Source organism: Pan troglodytes, chromosome X, assembly GCF_028858775.2.
Source record: "Pan troglodytes isolate AG18354 chromosome X, NHGRI_mPanTro3-v2.0_pri, whole genome shotgun sequence".
NCBI classification, from domain to species: domain Eukaryota; kingdom Metazoa; phylum Chordata; class Mammalia; order Primates; family Hominidae; genus Pan; species Pan troglodytes.
This window is the reverse complement of record NC_072421.2, coordinates 102,285,709-102,311,595: the sequence shown is the minus strand read 5'-3', so window position 1 is coordinate 102,311,595 and position 25,887 is coordinate 102,285,709. Positions and strand designations below refer to the sequence as shown.

General features: G+C 39.4%; 1 pseudogene; it reads right to left on the bottom strand.

The window, feature by feature from the left end:
- Positions 1-375: 375 nt before the first annotated feature.
- Positions 376-24,404, bottom strand: LOC100609564 (uncharacterized; annotated as a pseudogene).
- Positions 24,405-25,887: the final 1,483 nt, after the last annotated feature.

Here is a 25,887-nt window from a genome sequence, read left to right as displayed (position 1 = left end):
AAAAAATCTCCAAGACATATTGTTATGTGAGAGGGAAAACGGATACTATATACTATAGTGGAATCCTATTTTTGTACATATATTTATTTATAGATGGATGGGTAAAGATCTGGAAGGATGCATGACGAAGAGTTAACCGTGATCGTCTGGGGGGTTGAGACTGATGGTGGGCTTGTGGAAAATAGAACATGGATTTTTAATCTTATACATTGCTGTACTAATTAAAATTTTTACAAGTTTGCATTATTGTATATTGAGCATTTTCAAAGGAAAAAACTCTCCTGTCTAAGAGATGTTTTGTTCTCATTTGAAGCCAAGGTCTTACTACTTCCAAATAAAGATAAACCCTATTCCAAAGCATCACCAGAGCCCTGCAGGGGTAGACCTCAAACAGGCCTATCCCACTAAATGATGTTTCCTGCAAAGTGAGCTTCCCCTCACCTATTATTCCCATAAATACTTAAGAATGTGAAAGAGTTGTGGTCATTTATTTGACCTTGGTGAGTAGGTAGATTTGTAGTCAGAGTCTGCAAAATAGTTGGGAAGTAACAGGAAAGGATTAAAATAAAATATAGTAAAAATGGCAAAAGGACCTTCCAGATCCTGACAAAATCCTTATTTCAAGCAAGTGGTGTCACCCACAGCTGCATACCCCCAAGGAAATTTGCAGAAACCTGAGCGCCATGCTTTCACCAGGAAGCATGGTGCCCTATCTGATGCTATTCATACCATCCCTCTAGTTTCTAATCCTTTGTCATAAAAGAAACATCACCTCAAACTGTATCTGTTGGCATCTTTCTGCCATCTTATCACTATCCTGTTTTGACAAATACACAGAAATACAAGCAGCCAACAGCATTTACAGAGGACTACCCCCGGACCAGGCACTATGCTAACCCCTTTACGTGGATTATCTCAGTTAATCCTCTCAATGGCCACATGCAGAAGGTAATATCATTTTACTACCAACTTCTTTGCTGTTCTCTATCCCTCAGGTATACCATTCTCAGGAAACTATCCCCAACCTCAGCAGCAACAGCCAACAAAACCCCAAATAAGCTGCTTCTTTTACTGCAGTGACCAGAGAACAATGTCTTCAAGAATGCTGTAAAGCCAGCCCCATGGCAAGTGTTGTACCACAAAGGAGGGGGAAGCCATTCCATGCCTTTTTCAAAATTCTCTTCATTCCAGCTTTCTCAGTAAGGTAATCTGATTCATGAATTCCAGATTTAAATGGTTGCTTAGAAACTGACAGGTTTTCAGTCTACTGTATGGGGCAAAGAGAACCAACCTGCTGTCCCTACACAAGGAAGTAGTTTTTCCCGTTGACCTCTGTCAGAAGAGTGGCAGACGACCTAATAGCAGCCAGTGCAGAAGCCATCCCTTTCTGAACTGAGGAAACTCTTGAAACTGTTTCCAAATGCAATTGCATCAGGAACTAAGTCTGGCCTATAATACTCAGCTGTAAGTAGCTTTGATACAACAAAGGGCACCTGCTTCAGAGAAATAAGACACATTCAGATAGTTGTGTATCACCTTAAAGCTTAAACAGAATTCCCACCCAGAATGTCCTTCTTTCTCTTGTCCATCTAAACTGCAAACTTTTACAAGGCCCAGGTGTACTCTCAAAGGCTGAAAAATGTAATGAAATAGTTCTCAAACCTGGTGGCATATTAGAATCTCCTGGGGAGCTTTTAAAAGCTGCCAATGTTTAGTCCTCATCCCAGATCAATTGAACCAGAATCTCTGCAGAGTTGGGCCTGGCTATCACTATTTTTTAAAAACTCCCTGGTGATTCTCATATGCAGCCAGGGTTGAGAATGACTAGTGTGGCTATTAAGAGCAAAGGCCTCTAGGTTCAAAAAGATTTGAACTAGAGTCTCTGTTTCAACAGTTTCTAGCTGTGTGACTTCTAGTAAATTAACCTCTTGGAGTCTTGGCTTCATCTGGAAAATGAGTGTAATAGTACCTATCACATAGGGTTATTTTGAGGGTTGAAGGACATAATTCATGTTCTATGCCTAGCACATAGTAAGTATGCAGTAAATGTTAACTGTTGTGATTATTATTTATTATCAACAGCAATTATGGAAAACCTTTGATAACTACTCCCAGGCTAGGATTGCACAGTTTTCAGTGCTATAAGAACTTTAGAGATCATTTTATTCAGTGCAGAGAGGTGACATGACACATATTTCAGAAAAACAAACATTTACCAAGCCCAGGACAGTTTTAATTCTGATTCCAAGTCCAGTACTCTTTCCACTACACTCATTTCATTTCAATAAATGTACTGAACACTATGTGTCCAATTCTAAGGTAGGTTCTTGGGACAGAAAGATAAATTACTATCAAATTGCCCCTACCCTTGAAGGTCTCAGTCTGGTAGAGGAATCCAATGTGTAAGTGAATAATTACAGTGAATAATAAACCCATTTATACCTGAGGTTGCAATTTAATTTTTCAATCAGACCGTGGTGATGACCTTGAGCAGTAGGATATAAATAATTCCCACATGCTTAGCGTTCCAATAATGGAACACTAGGCATTAACATGTGCTTTTATACTCTCAGTGAGTCTAAGATCCTATGGGCTTATGAGAGGTAATGTGATTAACTCTGGGTGGGCTGATGACGATTGCACTGAATAGGCAATGACTGTATCTCAAAAGAGAAATAGGAATTTTACAGGTGGAGAGGGATGTATACACTGGATATTTTAGGCAGAGAAAACAGCAGGAGAAAAAGGCACTATATTAGCATGCCTCTCAGCTCTATCTTCTTGCAACCTCTAGAACACTTGTCTGTGCCATTCATTTGTCAAATAATAATGTTTTGTCTCATGACACCTCTTCTATTATTGCCTTGAACTATTTATCTCCTGTGTTACCTAATTTTTCAGATCTTGTCACTCCAACTAGAATTTAAGTTTGAAAGAAGAAAACCCAATTTAATAGATCATCATATCTCCCACAGTGCTTTGCACAAGGTCTTAAATAGAGTGGTTGCTTAATGAATACTTGACTTATTGTAAAGGGAGGAAAGCAGAATAATCTTGAACATATCCTAAATTTACCACTCATCATCAGAGCCTCCTGTGAAATAAAGTTTGTTCACTGTCTCCTCCTGATTATGTCAGGATCATCAAAAAGAGTCTTTGAGTTCCTTCTCTGTGTCCACGACAATAAAGACTATTGTGGTATACTAAGGTTATCAGATGTCCCACATGGTATCAACTCTTTGCATATTTCAACACCATGTCCTGGGCATTTTCTTTAGCACCTGGGAGTTTTTGGGCTTATTTGGGCAGACCAGGAGTGAGAGGGCCCTGCACCTAAAAGAAGGTGTTGGGCTGGGCATCTTGGTGGTGAAGTGTGGCTTGTGTTGACAATGCAGGATGCGGTGGGACAGCACAAACTTGATCTTGGAGTTGTGGAACTGTTTGATTGCTGGCACCTGCTGGCCAAGAGCCCTTCTACCTTCACAATCTGGATCCAGTGGGCCCAACCACATTGCTGGGCACCCATTTCTCTGTAGTATTGGGTGACAGCACCCCCAGTGGCTGAGTCCAGGTATTCCTGGTACATGTTGTGGGTGCCACTGCATGAGTTGTGGTGCAGCCACAAGCTGAAGTTCTTCACCTGCAGGCAGAATTGCTCAAATACCTACCCACACAAGACAATTTTCCCCAAAGACTTCTTCATCTTCTTTAGCTGAGATACAAAGTACCAGAAGCAGGACTTGGCAATGACATGATTAAGTGCAAAGATTTGCATGTGGTAGAGGGGAAGCATGTAGCATTTGGGAGTGGGCAGGCAGTGCCCTGCCACCTTTTACTCTTGCAGCGTGCCAGAGGCCTTTGTGGCACTCTATCTGCACTCACTGCAGCCTACAAAAGGCCATGTCGTGTTTTTACTGATTAAATTATCAAGGATCTCAAAGATAAGTCTAGGTAATCCTTGCTAAAAACTGCTGATTGCAACAAGGCTGGACCAAACAGTCTGCATCCCCAAAGTTGTCTAACAAGCATCAGGCACCCTGATGAAATCAGGAAGAATGGATAAACTATGGTATCATGCTCTAGCAGCATCATAAAGTTATCTTCAGACTGATTGGCCTGGGGAAACAGCAACCTAATGCTTCAGCACGATGGAGAACAACATTTCTTACAAAAGATGGAGAGCTTGAACTGAATGAAAAGTCAGAATGAGCAAAGGGAATTTCTTCCACTTAGAAACACCTCAAATGTTGACTTTAAGAGTGGGAAAAATATGTTCCTGCCCAGACAAATCTTAGCTGTCATTGTGCACAATCATAAGCTCTAAGTAGTGAGAAGCTGGCACCTATTCCAATAGGGCCTGGCAGAGAAGATCTTAATCAAAGGTGATCCTTATCTGACTGATTGTTCTGGATGTTTAGAAGGTGATTCATTGCCAAACTGAGCACAGACATGTGTGGATATGAAGGTGGTTGTATTCACCTACACAAGAAATATTTGAAAATTAATACATTATTCACAGGGTGGAGATTTATAGTTCAGGCAGAAGAGTTGGTCCAGACGAAATTTTAGAGTTAGGGTAGGAGAAGGAAAAGAAGATATCCTAACAGACTTACCTCCTGCAAGGACAGCTTGTTATGAACTTAATGAATCCATCACCTCGATTATTCTTTCCTTTCTTCCTCCCCAACAGCAGGCAACTCTTCCTATCCTCCTTCTTTATCCCAAGTGTTTGTAAATAATTCAATACCTTCTTATAGACACATTGAGAAGAATTAATGAGAGAATGTATGTGAAATAAGCAAACAGAAAGCTTGCTACTGTAAGTTTCCCCTAGCAACCTAATATACTGTGTGTAAAGATCTTTCACTGGGTAGCCATGTTTTACGTGGCAGAATTCAGATTGACCCAGGTAGAAATGGGAGAGGTAGAACAGTCAAGCAGAAACACTTAGGGATTGATATTCTAGAGGACAGTGACTGTAAAGTCAAACTTTTGCCTAGCTGCTTTAATAGAAAATAAATGAATAACCTCACAAATTATTAAAATACAACAGATAATGGGAATGGCTAAGTAACTTATGCTGAATAAACAAGATGGAATATCAAACATTAAAAATTAGAAAATTGTACTATGAACAAACATAGAAAAATACTGCTGTGTTAGTTGAAAAAGCAAAATACAAAACTGTGCATACAGCGGCTGAAATGATTTAAAATTGTGTGGGCCTTCACACCAATGAAAACAATTATGTGAAATGGTGATAGTCATATAAAATTTATTAAATATATTATTTCATAGAAGTATTAACTACAAAAAAAGAGTACAAATCAGTTCTATCCAGTTTTACAATGCATATTTTAACTTTTCTTTGAAAGTGGACTGATCTTTCTTCTTTTTTTTTTTATTTGTTTTGTTTTTTTTTTTTTGAAACGTAGTCTTGTTCTGTCACCCAGGCTGGAGTGCAGTGGCGCAATCTCAGCTCACTGCAACCTCTGCCTCCTAGGTTCAAGCAATTCTCCTGCCTCAGCTTCCTGAGTAGCTGAGATTACAGTCATGTGCTACCATGCCCGGCTAAATTTTGTATTTTTAGTAGAGACAGGGTTTCACCAAGTTGGCCAGGCTGGTCTCGAACTCCTGACCTCAGGTGATCCGCCTGCCTCAGCCTCCCAAAGTGCTGGGATTACAGGGGTGAACCACTGCGCCTGGCCTTGGACTGATTTTTGTGATGCTGTTTTCCTTAGGCTGATGTTAATGAGTCTGCATTCTCTGAGCCCTTATTAAGGGATGGTAGGAAGGGTAGATATGAGTGCAAAATAATTCAGGAGTGTTTTGGGTTGCAGGGCGAAGCTATTTTGAGAATAAATATTTGTTGTAAAATCTACTGGGTGGAAAATTTAGACATGTTTTTAAATGGTTATAGAGATACATTTTTTAATGCCCTATATAGGAGTGGGTGGAAATAAAAATGGAAACATGGAAGAGAAACTATAAAGAAAGGCTTGGATAGCTGTGTTCTGAGTACCAATTACATGAAACTGAATTCAGCTATTCCTAGAAATAAAAACATGAAACACAATTGTTCCTTTCTCATCTAAATCAAGCCTAAACTGCTACCAAACCATATACTATTACCATAACCAAACTGTGTCAAATAATGAATGCAAACTAAAGCTTGCACTTCTAGACTAGGAAAATATATATAACTCCAACCCTATTTACAAATACTCATGTCATCTATGAAGCTCTGGAAAGATGTTATGAGTACCACTTGCCCTTTTTCTCTTACATAAATACAAAAAAACAAAGCAAAACAAACAAAAAAAAAACAACAACAACTAAATGCTCAAGTCGATAAGGAAGCAGACTATTAGGAAGGCATGCAACATTTATCTGAATAATGGATATAATTTAAGAGACTAGCCACGGTCCTCTTAATGACAACTTGCATTTACTCAGCACCTTATTCAGCAATACTTTCACTCAGTCTAAGTAGCAATCAGAGCCCAAACCCCTGAAGAAAATTATTCTATCAAAACAACTCTAAATTTCACTCCTGCCACCAATACTTTCCTATTTCAGGGACTGTTTGCTGATCATTTTGAAGGGATTTGACTGAATAATGCAATTAGAATAAAGCAACAATGCATTTTTCCACTTTAGGCACCCAAGTCCTTCAGGAAGACACACTCTGCTATCCTAATGAATTCGCATAGTCCTTCTCTAAAGCTAGATACACTATTGGTGTGGCTGGTTGTTCACTTGAAATCCTTAGTCACCTAGGAACAGATTAGCTGGTTGGTAGATTCCCTGGACATCTTGGCATTATTGCCCCTGCTCTTCCCTGACTAATATCCTCCCACTGGCCCTGGGTTTCTCAGATTGCCCCCACTACAGCAGCCAGCCCTCCACATCATGCTCTCCTTAAGCAACACCCCATGCTCTAGAATGTCCTCTGTCTCCTTTGCCCATCAAAGCTGACCTGGCCTCCCCTCTTTCAGAGGCCTGCTCTCTGCTGGGGGATAGTGCATTAACAGACTATTCAGATAAACCAGTGCTTCACAACTTTTTAAAGTGTGAAGATTTTTCTTAAATATCAAAAAAGTTGGTCTTTTAATATCTGCTGATGAAAATGTACTACATAATGACAGAAAGTTATCATATCATTAGTCATACCTCTAAGTGAATTTGTATTTTACTAATTAAATCAGCATCTACATAGATTAGATTGGAAATGAATTGTACATCTATACATGCTACTTCTTATTAATTCTATCTTTGAGATTTTATTTTGGTATGCACACAGTGTCACTGATCTCTTGCAACAGTTTTTGGAATATCACAGGCCTGAAGATTAGAGGTTTGCAATCACTAACATAAACCAGCTATTTCTTTAGTTTTTTTTTAAATACCTGGCATGATAGGGTATGCTATACATATATAATCTTATTTATAGCCTCATGAGGGTGATTTCATTATCATCTCCCACTGTACAAGAAATAGAGCTCAGAGAAGTTACTTCACTTGAGCACAGTTACACAGCTAGTTATTAGGCAAAGTTGAGATTCAAACCCAAGTCTAATTACAATGTCCCTGTACTTAATCCCCAAGCCATATTGCCTGTCACTAAGTATTCTTGTAGTAAATAAGCTTCAATTTACCATTTCCTTAATCAAGTTAAATAGCACATAAAGTCTTTCAGGTATGATGTGAATGGTGGTGGGGGTGGGCTATAAGCCATTGGGGGAATTAATTGGAGGTAAATCCCTGAAATCACATTTGCATGCCAAACTACTTAGGTTCAAGAATACGATCAAGACACAGTACAGTGAAATTGCTCTTAAAAAATCACTTGGATAAGTTAAGTGATCTATTGCACTTCATGATGACCACAGTTAATAATAATATATATTTCCAAATAGCTGAAAGAATAGATTTTTAACATCCTTGCCCTGAAAAAATGATAAGTTGGTGAGGTGATGGATATGTTAATTAGCTTGACTGAATCTTTCTTCAGTGTATAGATAGATCAAAACATCACATTGTACCCCATAAATATACACAATTATTGTCAATTAAAAATAATTTAAAAATCACTTGGAGATGTACATGTTTAGGTGATGTTTTAAATAAATCAAAATGGAAACATTTAGTTCTGTTTTAATAAACAGTGAGTTGCTCAAGAGAAAACCAGTTTCTAAGAAGAGTTGGTTAATTGAGTGGTAACAGGAGATCAATGGTTCTCAAAATGTGGTCTCTGGACCAGCACCTGGGAATTTGTCAGGAATACAAATTCACTGCTCCTCCCCCTGCCAAGCTCCATAACCTCCTAAGTCAGAAGTTCTAGGGATGGGTCCCAGCAATCCAGGTTTTCACAAGGCCTCCAGGTAATTCTGATACACATTGATGCTCATTGGAGAACCATCAAACTAGACAGCTATTTACCAAATTGGCAGAGCTGGGAGGAGGCAATGAGCATACTAACAATAAAGGCAAGATTCTGGTTGGAGGAAGGCTAATCCAGGCGCAGCAAGACTAGTATAATAAAATAAGTAATAGCACATAATACCATTAATTATTCATCAAACCAGGTCATATAGACCTGGGTTTGAGACTTAGCTTGCTAGCTGTGTAATCTTAGGCGAGTAACTTAACTTCTCTGAACCTCAGTTCTCTCATCTGTAAAATGAGGATAACAACAGTACCTCCTTCATAGAGTTGCCATGAGGATTAAATAAGTTGATCCATGTAAAATACTTAGAACATATATATAATAATAAATGTATGATAAAATTAAGTTATAATTAGTTGGATGTCATATTTCTTCAGTTGTAGACAGCTTAGTCTAGAGGCATGTGGACATGTTTTCATTATGTCCACAAAATAAGGCTTTAAGCTACTCCTCCAGAGCAATGAAAAAGGAGTGGATAGGGACCTAGTGATATTAGGAGGGACAATTAAAGGTACCCATTTGAGGGACATTGTATTTATAAGCACCCAAGCAAGTGGCTTAAAGAGGTGGCCTCAAGGAACAGCAGTGAAAGAAGATGGAAATGGGCTTGAAACTTAGTAAATGGGCAAAAAAATAAGCTTGTAAATTTTTTTTTGAGACGGAGTCTCTCTCTGTCACCCAGGCTGGAGTGCAGTGGCGCGATCTCGGCTCACTGCAAGCTCCGCCTCCCGGGTTCACACCATTCTCCTGCCTCAGCCTCCCGAGTAGCTGGGACTACAGGCACCTGCCACCACGCCTGGCTAATTTTTTTTTATTTTATTTTTAGTAGAGACAGGGTTTCACTGTGTTAGCCAGGATGGTCTCGATCTCCTGACCTTGTGATCCGCCTGTCTCGGCCTCCCAAAGTGCTGGGATTACAGGCATGAGCCACAGCAACTGGCCTATCAGCTTGTAAATGTAAACAGAACCATGCTTGTGATCCTTAGGGCACTTTAAATTGAACCAGCTGTTCTCTAGGTTGCTGATACCTATAATTATACTTAGACTGACTCTGGCGATGCAGGTGGAGCCCCCCTTAACCAAAAGACAGCCTCCTGAATGCCTTAGAGTCTTAGCTGATACATTATTCAGATATAGAATTTTGAGATTTCTTGAAATGCCATTTTCCACTTAGAAAACAGAGTCTGACTTTAAATATTTTAAATCTAAATCATCGACTCTGGAGTTGAACAGACCGAAATTCATATCCCAGATCTGCCTCTTACTAGGTCTGCGACCTTGGGTGATTTACCTAATCTCTAGCTCTCAGTTCCCTGGGCTCTAAAATGAAGACTCATTCAATCTATCTTGCTGGGTCATTTTTATGCCTAGAAGTAACAAGAGAAAGCGCTTAGCACAGTGGCTGGCCCATACTGAGCGTGCAATAAGTGTGGACCGCTTTCATTATTTGCCTATCTCATAATGAAGATGTTGTGGAATCACTGTAACATTTTAATAGTTTTTTGGACAGAAAACATCACTGCCCTGATTCTATCTTTGTCTTAGCACAGCAATTTTAATTTTGGAGAAGGCTAACCAGCAATACTGAATTCTCTAACTTGAGGCTTTGTTGTCTGGCATAGCAATCTGAACTATGCAGGTATTTGAGAATGAATCTACCTCTTAAAGGCCTTAAAGGGTAATAGTGATTGGTATTATATGAAAAGGGCGCTTCCAAAAGGAAATAAGTTTATGAAATGCTAGATTAAACAAAGTTAAACAGATTCCTTTACTGTTAAACTGCTCAAAGCTTTTGGTATCCTAACATGCACAACACATTTCCTAGAGGGAATCATAGCATGAATCATTTCCCAATTTATTTGACCATAGAAGCCCTTTTCTGAAAACAAACAAAAAACACCTACAGAGATTAGTATTGCACAGAACACACTTTAAAAATACTGTTCTTATCATTCCAACCATTCTTTCAGTAGCACAGAGGGAAATCAAAAGAGGCAGCGCTCCCACAAATCAGATATCTCCCTTTGTCACGTAGATTAAATTGCCTCGTACCAAATCACAGAGAAGTACAAACTCTTCCAGACATACTGTAATTCTGTCATAGCAAACATTACTTTGGGGGGGGGCTGAAGAGATCATTACAACTTAGGTAGCAGGATTTGCTAAATGGTACTTGGTCTTTTGGAGAGATAAAGGATTTTAAGTTATCTGTAGGGGAGAGAAGAAATGGGAAGAACAATGCCAGACGTGGTGGCTCACACCTATAATCCCAGCACTTTGGGAGGCCGAGGCGGGCGGGATCACCTGAGGTCAGGAGTTCGAGACCAACTTGACCAAAATGGTGAAACCCCATCTTTACAAAAAATACAAAATTTAGCTGGGGGTGGTGGCAGGTGCCTGTACTCTCAGCTACCCAGGGGGCTGAGGTAGGAGAATCACTTGAACCTGGGAGGTGGAGGTTGCAGTGAGCTGAGATCATGCCATTGCACTCAAGCCTGGGCAACAAGAGTGAAACTCCATCTCAAAACAAACAAACAAACAAAAAAACCAAAAAACACTCTTTTCCCTTAGGCTTTTGCATTCCTGGCTTTATCCTAACCCAGGAATTTCTTTGTGAGGACTTCTTCCCCTTGTTGTCTCTTTTTGCATAGCAGTGCTAGCTTAGGACTGGCAAAGGAGTCACCAAAGCTGGGTTCAGATATCAACCATTTTTACTGAAAGAATGGGAGTACCATTTTCCCCATCACCGCACAATGCATAGATTAGGGGTGCAGGAACTTTCTTTACCCTTTGGGCCAGCCCATGAATGTTTGTTTTCCCTTCAGCCACTTGAGCCCTTCCAGAAAGGTCCAGAGTCTCTCTACCACCGCCAACCCTCCTGTTTTGTATTATTACCTACTTTTTCCTCATAGCGTCTCATATCCATTGTCTCCTTAGGGAGACAATGCCAAAGAACTTGCTCCTGAAGAGCTCCAAAAATATTTAACAATAATGATACCTGACAATACCTTTAGTTTGTATGTCTCTTTTGTTTACATCTTTCAACAGGTTTTAAAACACCCCATTTTTATGTTGCATTCTTACAATATCTCTGTGAAACAGCTAGGGCAGGTGTAGTTACACCCTCATTTTATAGACAGAGAAAATAAAGCAAAAAAGTGAAACAAGTTTCTCAGGGTTAGTCAGTTAATGTCAGGGATGAAATTAGAACCATAGTCCACAAATTCCCAGCCTAATTCCTTGCAAATGCCACAAGGACTAGCCTTGTTCTCATGGAAGTGAGATCTATAGCTGAGCTTAGCAGTAACAGAGAGAAGTAGGAATTCAAAGACCTTCCCTGGCGTGGTTCTCTTACGGAGTAGACTTTTTCATTAGTCTTTTGTTGGGGATATCTGCCTGGATTTTGAACCTACTGTAGGAACTTCAGATTGTCATCTGTTTCAATACTATTTGTCCATATAAGTCAGTGAGGATCCTGAAGATGACATCCTTGTGTCTGGAAAGTCAAGGATTTAAACTTGTTCACACAAATTATTCATGCAGACCAAGTCCCAGCAGTAGGAGTAGAAGTGTATCTGAGTCCCCAGTGTAACAAAAATAATTTTACGGCAAACTTATACATACCTCATCACCTAAGGAGGGAATTTACACTCCAGGAGGGATTCAAATAACAGAATATTTCCTCAAGGTGGGGTCCTAAAAAGCTACAGTTGCCCCCTTTTCTAACAACTTGATCCATCACTTTTTATTGCTAATGTTTATACATTATGAAAGGAAAAAAAGACACATAAAAATAGCTTGAGATTTTGAGGAATTGAGATTTGCAGACCAAGAAAATGAAGCTGAAGTTAAAAAAAAAAAAAAGGAAGGGAGAGAGGGATAGAAGTCTTGCTTCAAAGATTATTTTTCCTTCATGAAAACAAATGGTTTCTTCTCAGCTCCACTCTGCTGAAACTGAATCTTTCCTCAGAGTTGACTTGCTCCTAAATCTAGTGCTGAGATCAAATTAAACCTGCTTTTATACCCAATTCCATCAGCTCAGAATATGTGCTATGCAGTTCTGATGTTAGCCAGTCTGAGAAGGCATAAAGGCACGAAGGAGCATATTTTCCCCTCTACCCACCATTCTCCAGGCCAGAATGCTGAACCATTTGACTCCAAAGATGGGAACTTGGCTTCCAAATCTTCTTCTGTAAACCACTTTATACTTTCCTATGAGGTAGGTTTATTTGGAAAGACTGGTGGGAAAATAAAGGTCATGTTTTTATCAAGCCCCAGAGCTATTCCACACTCAGCAACATTTGGAGGTTCATAAAAAATGGCCCCACAGCAAAGCCTAATAATTAATACACATATTGTATATGCTGAAAACCTGAATAAAGAGGAAGGGGAACATGGTTACAGAGAAACTACTCTAATGCAAGTAAAAGCATCTCACTTCAAGTCCCTTCACCTGTTTTAAGCTATAAGGGAAAGCATGCATTAACTGTTACTACTGGGAAAATCTTTTGTACTATCAACACTTCCATCCACCTAATTCCCTCATGAAATACTACTTACAAATAGGCACATATTTATGGAAACATAAAATTTTGATATCAAGGACAGCATAAATCCCTCCACACGTATCAAAACATAGCTTGTTCTTTTGAAAACTGTTCTCCAACTAAGTTCACCTATTTCCATAATATCATGTACCAAAATCTGTATCCCCAAGGTATGGGCATCTACATATTTACCATATTATGAACTCCACCACCTATCTTCCTCCCTGAGGAGTCACTGTGGAATAGGAAATCAACAAAGTGAGTTAGTGGTAGATGTAGGGGCACTGCTTATCTAATTAACCACCAAACTGGTAGAAAAAAAAAATGAATCAGAAAGGGAGAGTTAGAGCAAAAAGAGAATACTGAAGTCTGCTCCCAAAAGCCACTATCTTGTCATCACAAGAAGTTTACTTCTTGATCCCTCCCTCCTCCGAACTCCAGCACCACTTAAATGCTTGCCATACTTGCAACATGTCTGTATCATAGTGCGTTATTCTCTGAAGATACCAGGCACTTCCATGTGACCTCCTGTACAGAGCTGCAAACTCCTGAAAAGTACAGAATGTTTCTGTATGCTTTCACATATCCCCTATGCTACATGAGAAGTGGGCGGTAAACACTTGGTAATATCATATTCCTCCTCTAATACTTTTTGAGCTTGTAAAGAAGTTAATACATTCATCCTTGGTAGAACTTTACCAGACACAGTCGGAATTCAGGTGAGTTAGTCAATGGCTGATGACCCATCAAGAATTTTACAGAGTCCCTGAAATATTTTTCAGCACTGAAACCAAGTAGCAGCTCCAAGACAAATCCCCATGTTGTTGATTAGTGGTAGCAGGAGGGGTGGCCAAGAACACCAAACTGGAAAACAGTAGATTTACCTCAGAGTTACGGTGGTACCATTAACCAGTAAGGTGCTCAGGGTAAGTTACTGACACTGAGTTTCCACGTCTTTATAATGGTGATGGTGCAGGAGGATAATTAATAGGTGTTGTTTCGAAAATCCAAATATAGGATATTACTTTACCTCTACTCCAATTCACTAGAAACCCACTGATCTAATATATGTTGTCACTAAGAGATTCTGGTTAGAAAAACTATAATTTCTATCATCCAACTGTGCCACCTACCCAAATAGCAGTCAGAGAACCTAAATAGCAATTAATTTGCTTCCATAAGTGAGGTCTTGCAAATACAACCCAATTATCATGAGAAAAACACATCATCAACAACAAACATTGCTTGTATACTTTGAGTAGACTACAAATAGGTACATGATTTCTACCTTGATCCACTTTCCTTTCTCTACAGAACACTTATTTATTCAACAATTATATCCTAAACATATATTGTGTTCCAGGTCCCATGCTATCCACTGGTGATATAATGGTGAAGAGGAATGACATGCACCCTGCCCTTGTTCTTCTTAACTTAGAATCTAGAGGCAGAAAAGCAGATTCTCAGCCTCTCAATGGGCTTATGGAGAAAATATACCACTTAGTTCACTCCCAACTTGAATTATGAACAAGAAAATCAAATTGAAATATGAAAACAATGGCAGTCTACTGCCTGAGCCACAAAAGAAGCCCATATATGACCTTAACTGCTGGATCAACAGAATTCTTGAGTGGCCATTCTTGTCGTGACCTCAGTTCCCCAGCTGGAAAATGTTAAGTGTAAAATATAACCTCCAATCATTCTGAATAAAGAACTGAAGTCTTAACACCAACATTTAATGGGACAATGAGCTTTCAAACTTTTAATAAATTTTGACCAAGAGAAATAATACAAGACGGCTTAGTAATAGTTACTTTCTGGTCTTGCTTCTTTTGGGTATTTATTTCTTTATCAATGGATGGAAATCCATTTTAAAAGCCCCTAATACTATAAATATCTTAAGAATTTTATTTTCCTTTCTCTTTGCAGGATTTTGGAGTTATCCTTTAAATAAATTCAAATAAAATGAAGATTCAGCAATCTGATTACTGTGACCAGGCCCAAAATCATCAATTTTATTCTAATAACTGCAGGACTCTTTGCTGAACCTCCACAACTGTCAGCCACCCTTTGTTTATATGGCTACACTTATCCCCTTTTCAATCCCATGATCTACTTTATATGCATTTTTGCTTTGTCTCTTCTAGTACACAACTAAAAATGGCTATGAAAGTGCTCTGAAAGCCATAAATGCTATAACAATATTAGTGATATGTTCCCTTACTCTATATTTCTCAGAGTCTTCAATGCACATTGTGGCTTCCTTAGACAGGGCTGCATTTCCCAAACTTATTTGACCTCAGAATCCTCTTCCTCATGCCCCGATCTCCACCCAGAGTATATTGAGGGGCTTGTGTTAAGTGGAATACACTTTGGGAAACCTTACTCTAGACAGTGAAGCGATCTGGGGTCTATCCTGCCCTTGCTACTAATTAGATATGTTACTTTGGGGAAAAATCACATAATATCGTTGTGCCCCAATCATTTTTATAAAAATGAGACACTTGAATCATCTTACTAGAGTAAGATCTGCTACTTATGAAGTAGCAGAGCATGCGAATAACTGTTAGGCTAGTCCCTTCCTCTTTCTGAACCTCAGTTTCCTCCCCTCTAAAAGAGGCAATAGTTCTAAAGTAAAGGTGTGAGTAAAAACTCAAAGATACTATGATAAGCTGTCTTCTAGGACCATAGGGGCCTTCCTAATTGTTCTCACTTGATAGACTATATGAAGCAACTCACCTTCTTAGCATCCACAGAACAATTTCTAGCAACAGCAGACCAATAACAGATCAAGTAGCCCCGAAAAGGCATAAAAAAATAAAAATTAAGAGTGGTCCAGGAGAAGAAAACCCAAAGTCAAATCAGTTAGGAACTGTTTAAAGTAGAGATAGGGTTCTTAACGCTCAAATACATTAGTTCTATGGTCTCTTTTAGAGGGGAGGAAACTGAGGTTCAGTAAGAGGAAGGGAGTAGCCTAAGGTCACACAGAAAGTTATTCACATGTTCTGCTACTTCATACAAAATTATTCTGGAATATAATAAGAGACTTTCAATTCTCTCTCCATCACTGCATTTATGAACATTTATCTATACCCACTCTAGTTTAATGCTGGGAAACTAAGGGAGCACCTCATTTGACAAAGATCATCATTTCTCCTGGTGTTCTGATTCTGAGCAGAAATCAGAGCCACAGAGGGACACTCCTTGCCATGGGTATATGTGTGTGTTTGCACACATACATAAGTGTATCTATATCTGTTGCTATTTTCCCTCTCATTGTTGGTTCAAATTCAGCTCACAAAGCCCAGCACTGGAGAGGAAGTTCTGTTCTGCTCATTTAGGAATGAAAATAATGCAAGGACATCTTTGCCCAGAACTCCTAAATTTAAAGATTCACAGCTGCTTGGGACTCCTCTGGCTCTCTGCTTATCCACTAGGCTGCTACTTCTTCCTTCATTGGTTGTTTCTCCCTGGGCCTTGAGGTAAACAGATGGGGGAGGGGTGGGGGTGGAGAGAGGAGGGAGAGGGAAGGGAAGGGCAGGGAAGGGAAGGGCAGGGCAAGGCAGGGCAGGCAAGGCAGAGGGAGAGAGAGAGAAGCTATTTCTTTCTCCTATACCAAAGCCTGATCAACCTTCTGGTTCAGTCTCATGACTAGCTGTGTAGCCTTTCTAAACCTCAGTTTCCCTGACTGTAAAATGGGAATGCTAGTAGTACCCATCTCATAGGGTTGTTATGAGGATGATATGAGTTAATATTTACAAAGTACTTAGAGCAGTGACTGGCACGTGGTCATTATGCAATAAATTGTGACCATGGGCTTCCTTCTGTACTTTCACACACTGGTGCTGGAGTGGAAATCAGCACTGTCTTGTGGAGGATCATTTTTATATAGGAATCACAAGTTCCTAAAATGTGAATTACATTTCTAGAAATTTCTCCTAATAAACCACTGTGAAAAAGGTAACAGGAAGAGACAAAAGGAGATATACCAAAATGTTAACAGATGTTATCTCTGATATGAGGGGGAAAATTATAATAGGTGATTTTTATGGTTTCTTTATACTTTTCTGTACTGCTTGAAGGTTTTTTTTTGAGTGAACACATATTACTTTTATAATAACAAAAAATAAAAAGCAGTTTTCTTTGTGGAAAAAAAAATGTTTCACAAATCCATCCATTCCCCAAATTACCTGTCCCAGTAATTTTCTTGTAACCATTCACCATTCTGGGAGAAAATGGCAGAACCCACTCTATAAGGCTGGCTTCTGCTTATCGCAACAAAATTCTTGTAGTGGTTCTCGTCACCCTTCATGCTCTTTGGTCTCTCTTTAAAAAGGAGGGTGAGGGCACGAAGAACAAAAAGACGCCAAGTTGAAAAATGACTACATTGAGCCAATGGCACAGACCAAAGCATTCCAGAAAAATAGCCATGCAGATGAATACTCTATCACAAATAGAGACTCTCTCCCAGCATCCATCTTTTTCTTCCCTTCACCCAAACTGCTCCCTGGCTAAGTTAATATCCCAGCATCAGCATTAACTCTCCTAGCTTTGGTCAGGTTGTGTCACAACCCTAGATTTATTTAAACAAAATGTTTTTTGTATTTATTATTGAATTACAGCTTGATAAGGGAGACCAATGCATGCATGCAGCACCATAAAAATTCTGCAGAGTGCCAGCTTCCCCAGCCTGTTGTGTCCTTCAGACAGCAGTGACAAATCAAGCAGTCTGTGGACAGCTCCTCCTGGTGACATGAGTTACCTCATCAACTAGGGCTTATTACAAAACACAAACCATTGCACTGGGCTGGAACAGAAGGCAATTTTCAATTCATTTATAGCCCATGCCACTCACTTGTTTAACCTCAGCTCTTAAGGGGATGGCCTTGCAAATACAACCCCTCTTGGTCATATAAATTAGTAACTGTTAAAGATAAGCTCATAGCCAGTGAATTTTGGATATTTCAGCTCAGTTTGTTTTTAATTGAAACTAGAATTTCTTACTTCAAATTTACATGCAGGTCTTAAAAATGAGATTACCACAGTCATATGCCAAAGTCACATGGCAATTCATGAGGCATATTTCTCCATTATGGTAACAATTTGGATATTTAGCAAATAATAGAAGAATGTAGCTTGAGTGGTTATATTTTCTCACATTTCATTCCAGAAGTCAACAGTCTAACTATCAATTGGTGATCCATTTTCAAATATATTCCACTGCAGGCAAGTAACAAATGCATATACTGTATAAGCTAGAGACTAACTTATCCCATTGACAGGGGATAACAATTTCTAAACACATCAAGCAGAGTCAGATTTATATTTCCACAGAAAACCAACTACCTCATGTTCTCATTTATAAGTGAGAACTAAATATTGGGTGCTCATGGGCATAAAGATGGCAAAATAGACACTGGAGACTACTTGAAGGAAGAGGGAGGGATGAGGGCAAGAGTTGAAAAACTAACTATTGGATACTATGCTCACTACAATGGTAACGGGATCATTTGTATTCCAAACTTCAGCATCATGCAATATGCCCCAAGTAACAAACCTGTACATGTACCCCCTGAATCTTAAAAGTTGAAATGATTTTTTATAAAGATTTGTGGTTCCAATTTTAATAATTTTTACTTGCTACAGTGAGATTGGAAAAGGTGTCTAAAGAAAAGCTGAGAAGAAAGGCGGCTTCTATTGAGCCACTTAATATATGCTTCATGCATTTACATATATTATCAATTTACTTCTCACAATAGCATAAAGAAACTATTATTATTATTCTCAGTTTAACAGAGGAGGGGATTAGAACTCAGAGGCATTCCCTATGCTGCCTAATGGGGCACAACACTAAGAATCAAGAGCCAGAAATCAAATACAGGCTTTTCTTACATTATAACCCCAGGATCTTTCCAAGATTGCAAGTAATTACAATGATGATAATGTTATTAATAAAAATTACTGGTTCATGTGCATGCCTTTTGCATCATTTAAGTAAGCCCTATTAAGATTGGAAGTCTCACCTGCCTAGGGAAAATCACAGGCTGAGTGAAAGCTCTTGGTAATCTTTACTTCAAAACCAAAATGATTCCATATATCAGAAACTTCAAATATTCAGAACCCAATGAACCAGTATTATTATCAAATAGCCGCTATTTGCCCCACAACCTGCTTTCAGGAGAAAGTAACTTCTTTCTCAGTACTTTGCATATAGTTGATGAGTACTTTGCATATAGTTGATTAATACTTTGCATATAATTGACGCTGAACCAATGATTCTAATTAGTTGCTATGTATAGTACTAGTTCCAAAAACTCTCAGAGAAATGCTCTAGGCTTTACCTATATATTCTTCCCTAAAGGCAGGCCCACTTTAGAGAAGTTTGCTCAAGTTACTTGCCCAGTGTCTCTCTGAAATTCATAAATGCAGCTGAGGACTTTGTCTCCTAAGCCCAAGGCTGACTGCACATCTAGGTGGAGCAGATCATGCCTAACTGTTATGATGTCAGATCTGCTAAGCAGACTAATGCCAGGACTTTTCTTCCATGCAAAGTACCCCAAACTGCATACTGATGCCTAAATTTCTACATAGCCCTGAATTGGTGAAAGCCTTTAATCACTTCTTCATCCTTGTGTAAAACTCTTCTTTTTCCAAAATCATCCCCTGTGTTCCACCACACTCTCTCCTTCCTTGTCACAGCCATCTACTGATTTCTGGTCAGTTCCAAGATGCATTGAGGACCATTACACCTGGCTTATAGGCTTTCCACTCAGTCCTGACATAATCTTTCATGGCTTTAAAACCCACATGAATCAAACTTCTAACATCCTTGTCCAGTGATTCTGAACCTTGGCTCTGTGCATCTAAAACTCCTTTGGAACTTATTTTAAAAAATATATATATCCCTTTTCTGAAACCTACTCAGAGCTCCTGAATCAGAATCTCCTAAGGCAAGATCTCATGCTGCAATTTTGAAAGCTCTCTAGTTGATTTTAATGTATGCCCAAGTTTAAGAACAACTGTGCTAGCCTCACAGGTTCTTGAGCTACATGACTCAGTGGGCTTCCCCTTACTGTACCCAGTCATTCCCACATGTAAGTGTACCACAGAATCATCAGGAATTGTTCAATCTTTTAAATCTGAAATATAAATCTCCTCTTCTCTGACAATAATCTCCCAGCATTCTAGCTCCCTCACTCCCTTACCTCCCCCATCATCTGTTCTTCATTCTTGACATCTGTAGACTCACTGACTCATCACTTCAACTATGCCTTGGCTGATACCCCCAAACTCCTACATTCTCTTGTCTGGGGCTACAAAGTAAAGATTTAGCCCATTACCTCCAGAGGTATGGAGTATCAAGGGCGAGCCAGAAATGTAAACACATAATCACAGTACTGCATGGGAAGCGTCACCTCTCAAAGAAGTCTTCCCTATAAGATAGCACCTTCTGTCATTCTCCAGCTTCTCAATCTATTTTCCTTCATGTTACTTTTAACAACCTGACATTTTATTCCATATCCATTTATCTATTAGTTTCCTGTCTATCTCCATACTAGAAAGTAAAATCCAAGAGGGGCAGAACTTTGTTTTGTTCACTGCTCTGTTCCCAGTGCTGAAAACGTTGCCTGGCACAAAGTGGGTACTCAAACTATTGTTAAGTGAATGAAAAGAATAAATAAGTGCTATTACTGAGATACACAAAAAAGTACAAAGGAAGGAGAAGGACCTATCCAACATAGGGATACGAGAGAGAGAGAGAGAGAGAGAGAGAGAGAATATGAATGAGAATGAGAATGAGAGAGGGAATTCTTACTCATCCTGCGAGGCAACATAGGGTACATAACCTTCATGGTCTGGGTTAAGTTCCCCTCTGGGTTTCCTTAGCACCTCAAATCTTATATTTTTATGGCACTTCATTTGTCTGTTTGTCTCGTTCCCCTAGCATATTTGATACCTATGAGAGTAGCTACTGTATTTTTAATCTATTAATATATCCAAAATGCCTAGCATAGTGGCAGTCACAAAATAATGTGCAATAAGTGTTTGTTGCCTGAAAATAATAAACAAGTGATTATCTTTATAAAGAGTACTAGTCCAGAAGGGGTTAAGTTGTTAAGCTATTAGCAGCCCTGCATTCTACATTGCCCAGCTATATGACCTTGGGCAGGTTGCTTAGTCTCTCAGAGCCTGAGTTTCCACCTTCCTCGCAGAGGTTCTACAGGAATTCAATGAGATAATATATGTACATATAATACATGCACAATATTTGGCTTAGCACCTGGCATATGATAGGTTTTAACTATATGATAATTTCTATATTAGAAGCCATGTACAGCAGTGGGAATGAAGAAGTTTGGAACAGATACAGATTGAGGAAGGAAGAGAGGATATGAGATCACTGGGTAGCTTACTGAGGTACCTCTGAGAGTGGCCAAAATCCGGGGATGCCAATAATGTTGGTCCCACCTCAATCTTTGCACCACACTTACCAGTGCCTGAGCTGAGAGGCTCTGAGGATTACAAACAGGCAAAGGCATATAATGACTGTCAAAAGGGAAAAGCAAAAAGAAAAACAGCTTAGGGTTGGCACTGACCTTGAACCAGGTCATCTGATTGTGGATAAAAGAACTAAAAGTATTTCTTTAAGAACCTGACACATCAAGTACAGTATTAATGGGCTGCTTCTGAAGAGCAGATGTCAAAGTGAATGCCCTCTATTCCTGGTGGGTTTGAAGTGAACAAATTGTAGTGCATTCTGATGAGGAGCTAAGCCAGTCAGGGCCTCATATCAAATGCTTGAGAATCCCAAGTGACAAATCACACTAAGCAACATGGAAGCATGCACGACATTTGCTTCTGCAAACTAAGCAAACCTCTCTCAGAGATAGCATCAAGCCAGTTTCTGAATAGTTTGCTTTGCCACAGTCGCTTCTTAGATTCATCTTTCCTTTTGAAAGAGATAAGAGGTCAGTGCTATATAGCAGCTGCAACAAGGTAGAACTGCTGAGCTATAGGAAGGGACACCTTATAAAGTCAATGGCATTTAAAATGCTAGCAGTGGGGGTTGATAAGGGGAAAAAAGGAGTTAGGACTGCAAAACTGAAGGCAGATGCAAGGTCAGAAAACTGAGGGCAGAAGGAAGACTCTGAATAAGGAGGGAGAAGATAGACAGTGCCCAACTATCTTACAATACTTGAAATAACCTTCCCACACCAGAGAAAACACCAACATAGGCTAAATTAACATGGGGGTGTTATACCTGGAAATTATAATTGAAGCAAAAATGGCCTGCCTTAGGACTTGTTTTTATATTACTTGATGGCTATTATCTGATTATTTTCAAGTCTAAAATACTTAACACTTCAAAAAAGAGAGGCCAGGCACGGCATGGCAACTCAAGCCTATAATCCCAGCACTTTGGGAGGCCAAGGCACAAGGATTGCTTGAGTCCAGGAGTTTGAGACCAGTCTGGGCAAAATAGAGAAATCCCGTGTCTCTACCAAATTTTTTTTTAATTACCCAGGTGTGGTAGTGCACGCCTGTGGTCCCAGCTACTTGGGAGGCTGAGGTGGGAGGATCACTTGAGCCCGGGAGGTTGAGGTTGCAGTGAGCTGTGATTGCACCACTGACTCCAGCCTGGGCAACAGAGTCAGACTGTTTCAAAAAAACAAAAGAAAGAGTGATAATCCTTGAAGTCCAGAGCACCTCCTCCACCTCTAGCATAGTGCTGGACATAAAAAAGATGCTTGATAAATAAGCTGATTTGTCAACATAAACATTGAGTTTCCTTTTTTTGTCCTCTTCCTCTTTCTTACAACTTCTTCTCCTGTCTCTGCTCTGGTTACCGCTTAGCCCTTCTGGGGGTCTTCAGGGATAAGAGGTTTCTGAGCACAGTTACAGATGTTTAGAGATTTTTCACTAGATAAAGATGTCAAAGAAGATATAAAAAGACATACTAGATAACTCTACAGTAAAGAAAAAGACTTAATACCCCATCATACATACTTAAAGAGATAGTATTCAAAGGACAGATCTCAGTGGAGGAGATCAGAAAATACATGAAGGGTTGTGTGTGGATAATCCTAGAGTCTACCTTCTACTCAGAAGCTTCCACCAGCATTAACTATATATTGAACATGTTTACAATCTTTATATTCTTTTTATCATCATCACATCTCTGCAAGGTAAGCATTATTATTCCCATCATACAAATGAGGAGACTAGCAATAGCCTCTGTCCTGTCTCTTGTTACTTGATATTCACAGTGTCTTAGGAGAGAAGAAACAATAAGAAAAATGAACTGGCCTGAATATCAGATATTACCTACCTCAGAATGCAAACTGTAGAAGAAAACTCTTCCCCACCTCCTCTTAATTTCAAACACATCTCTCCAGAGACAAACTCAGCCAATAAATGTGGAATAACCCCATTATAACACAACCCACTGCTGCATGAAGCTAAGAGTAGCACAATTGAAAACACATCCTTTGAAATACAATCAATATAAGATTATGCAGTAAAGTTATCCCAAGAAATACATGTGCATCTTGCCACCCAATTTCAGCATGAAATTCCATTGTAAATCAAACCTAACTTATAGTGACTAAAACAGGGATTATATTAGGCAAGGTTCCTAGGAAATATTGGCAGCTGGGGGAGGGAGTAACTCAGTAAATAGAGAAGGGTTACAACTTGGGTGTTCAGGCAATATTAAAGTATCAACCAGAGTTTGGCTGTTACAGGGTTAACTCCTTCAAAATCTTTCCAAAACTGGCCAGATCTTGTTGGAACGGTTCAAATACAACTGTCCATCCTTGCCAAGAAAGGTTCCCGTTAAATGCAAGAGGATAAAATTTGCTGGTTGTAGCATGTTTTCTTCTGAGCAGATTAAGAGCTGTTCAATAGAAGTATAATAGAATGTGTAAATCTAGTATGACTTGGGAGCAGTGTACCTGACATTGAAGATACAGAGCTGTCAAAGTGGAGATAACCTGTACATTGAGCAGTGGAAATTCCGGTAGAAATAATGCATCTGCTGACAATATTTGAGCAATAAAAACAGATTTAAGCCAAAATAAAATACCAAATACCTCATACAAACAGCCACCAGCAGCCACCGTTTCAGCATAAGTTAGAAATTCAATAGAGATCATTGCCAATTAAAAAGGCAGCTGTATTGAGATAAATAAAAATGAATTCTAAAATTGGTCTTGTGGTGGGAAACAGGTAAGCAGAATACCTTCTTGTTCCCTTGGGCTAAGACAAGAGTCGGTTGGTGTTGATTCTGGTTTATAGAGATAAACCTGGGCAACTGGGATGGTTTCTACATCTAGAAACTGGTCACTTTCAGCGATCTGTTTGCAGAGGAAACACCTCTCATTAACTTTCAAGAAAATGTCTAACATGTCATCCTAAAGTTCTGGAGAACCAGAGGGATACTTGTCAAGTCTACCACCTCTACATTTCTCCTCCTATCAGATTACATAAAGTACCTACCTGCCCACCCACTCACATCTACATTCAAATGAGAACTCACATAGAGAAACATTTTCTACTGCTTCTATGTTAACATTCTTTGATTTCCTCCACAATCCAATTCTTTGGGTGGCTTTTAAAAATTCCCTTAAAGAAGTATTTGCACTTGCACCAAACTGTGGAGGAACTTTTAATGCCCAAATCCCAGCATTAAATTTTCCTAAAGAAAGCCCAGAAAAGCTACTACTAACTACTCCTAGAACACTCTTTACTGCATATTCTCCTGTGAGGTCAAGAACTCTCTTCTGTAAATCCACAGACTCTAAGACCACTATGGGAGAGCATCTATACAACATTTATATTTGCAACTCAAATAGGGTTGCTATAAACCATGGAATCTATCTCCAACCCTTTGCCTCAGCAACAGTTAGCCTGTATATTTACGCACACTGAGACACAGACATGAGGAAATCTGAGAACGATCACATCTAAATCATTGCTGATATTTCCAGGGGGCAACATTCTCCTTTCTAGTTGAGTAAGGTGCTCAGCAAAGAAAATGCTGAGCTAATGAATATTTACAAGAATAAAAGTCTAAAGAAAGGGATTAACTTGATGGTTCAGGTTATCAATATTATAATGGTAACAACTGAAAAAATGGCTGCAGACAGAACAAAAGTTTGACTACTGTATAAATACTAAAATAATAAATGTCCCCTAAACCTAACTTCTCAGGAAGGGATATAAAACTAAGTGAATATTAGCATGAATATTTAAGTCAACACAGGTGCTATTTAAAGCTCCCATCCCTGAACCTTTATACATTACCTGCAATGTCCAGAGTATCTGACACCAGACCATTCTCTTTTCTACAGAAGATAGTCTCCTACTGATGCCCTCTACTTGACTTTTTGTATTCTGGAAGGGGATGATGATAAATAACACCAGACACTATGGTGGTATGGTGGACTACCGGTTGCCCCTTAAAATTTGTTCTCTCCTCCTTCCTTTTAGTAATAGAAGCCCCTCCCAAGTTCTGTGTCTTCATTCATCCGAGCTGCCATAACAAAATACCACAGACAGGGTAATGTATACACAGTCGAAATTTATTGCTCACAGTTCTGAAGGCTGAGAAATCCAAGATCAAGGTGCCAGCAGATTCAGTGTCTGGTGAGGGCTTGCTCTCCGCTTCAGAGATGGAGCCTTCTTGCTGTATCCTCACATGGCAGAAGGGGCAAGGGTGCTCCCTTGAACCTCTTTTATAAGGGCACTAATCCCACTTGTGAGGTTGGAGCCCTCATGACTTAATCAATTCTCAAATGCCCCCACTTCTTAATATTATCTTATTTGGTATTAGGTTCCAACATGTGAATTTCGGGGGAAAACCAACATTTGGACCACAGCATTCTGGCT